The 1271-nt window shown below is 34.1% G+C and overlaps 1 protein-coding gene across 1 annotated transcript in view; it reads right to left on the bottom strand.

Annotated features, from left to right (window-relative positions):
* Positions 1–551: 551 nt before the first annotated feature.
* FAM9C (family with sequence similarity 9, member C) overlaps positions 552–1271 on the bottom strand; it is a 10442-nt gene continuing 9722 nt past the window's right edge. Inside the window, exon 8 of the mRNA XM_011994848.1 lies at positions 552–954. The gene's annotated coding sequence lies outside the window, so the exon portion shown is untranslated. The remainder of the gene's footprint in view (positions 955–1271) is intronic.

Genomic DNA, 1271 nt, shown 5'->3' with positions numbered 1-1271 from the left:
CTCCAAATATATTCTGAATTTCATATTTACTAAATAAAGTGTTTCAAATGAACATTTTGTATGTTGTTACGTGTAAAAACCGCACATTACAAAACGAAAGGTAGGAGAATTCATCACTTAAGTTTTTAGATGCATATATACTTAAACTTCCGCATACTCCACAAATACTAAACTTGAAAAACAAAGCACCCTACATAATTTACCTTGCCACAGATGTGAAATAATTGTAAGCATACATAAATGTTAACAAAATACTTTCATTCAATGCTAAGGGGAGGTATCATTGAATGGTGGACCAAAACAAACTACATGGCAATTTGATGTCTTTGGAAATGACATACCCACAAACCAGTGGTTCAGCACTGATATTAATATATCTTGCTCAGTTGTCTCAATCATTTATAGTAGTTTAATTTTTTCAAGAACACAGACGTTAAGGTACTTTTAATAATTTTGAAAGGCCATAGAGTATATCTATTTTCTGAAGTCAAGCTTTCATTGGAATTGCTTCTTTAACCTAATGATTAAATATAAAGAATGCACAGATAAAATAAGGTTTTGTCTTCTTTTATTAGAGAAAAATGTGCTTTTCCATGCCCATGCTTTCCACATTTTTGGAACTGATACAGAACCACAGAGGCCAAACCTAAAACTAAATTATCTTTAACGTTAAAATTTAATTGACTGTGTATATAACTGTGCAATTGCTGCTTTCTCACAGAACTGTCTAGGGTTCTTTCAACAGATCATAGAAATGTGGTCCAGCATTTAACAAACAGGCTAATGATAGAGGAGATATACTAATTTATACAAGAATTAAGTAAACACTGTCATGTGGTTTAGTGTAGCTCAAGTTATGCTTGTATCATATAACATAGGTTCAAGTTCTTTTGTCAGTCATCAGAGTAACAGAGGTTGAAGATACATATGAATAAGTGGCAATTATTGCTGCAGCTGTTTCAAAAAAATAAATTTAAGTAATTGTGATACACATTTCTACAAATAAAATATTCCAGTGCTTACATCAATCCTGAGTTTTTAAGATTAAATATGCACTACTTACAATTACCACAATGTTATTTTGGAACAGGGCGATTTATTTATTTTTTATTTTTATTTATTTATTTTTTTTTTGAGACGGAGTCTCGCTCTGTGCCCGGGCTGGAGTGCAGTGGCCGGATCTCAGCTCACTGTAAGCTCTGCCTCGCGAGTTCACGCCATTCTCCTGCCTCAGCCTCCCGAGTAGCTGGGACTACAGGCGCCCGCCACCT

The sequence above is a fragment of the Mandrillus leucophaeus genome, unplaced genomic scaffold (assembly GCF_000951045.1).
Source record: "Mandrillus leucophaeus isolate KB7577 unplaced genomic scaffold, Mleu.le_1.0 Scaffold462, whole genome shotgun sequence".
Lineage (NCBI taxonomy): Eukaryota > Metazoa > Chordata > Mammalia > Primates > Cercopithecidae > Mandrillus > Mandrillus leucophaeus.
This window is presented reverse-complemented; position numbering and strand designations above follow the sequence as displayed.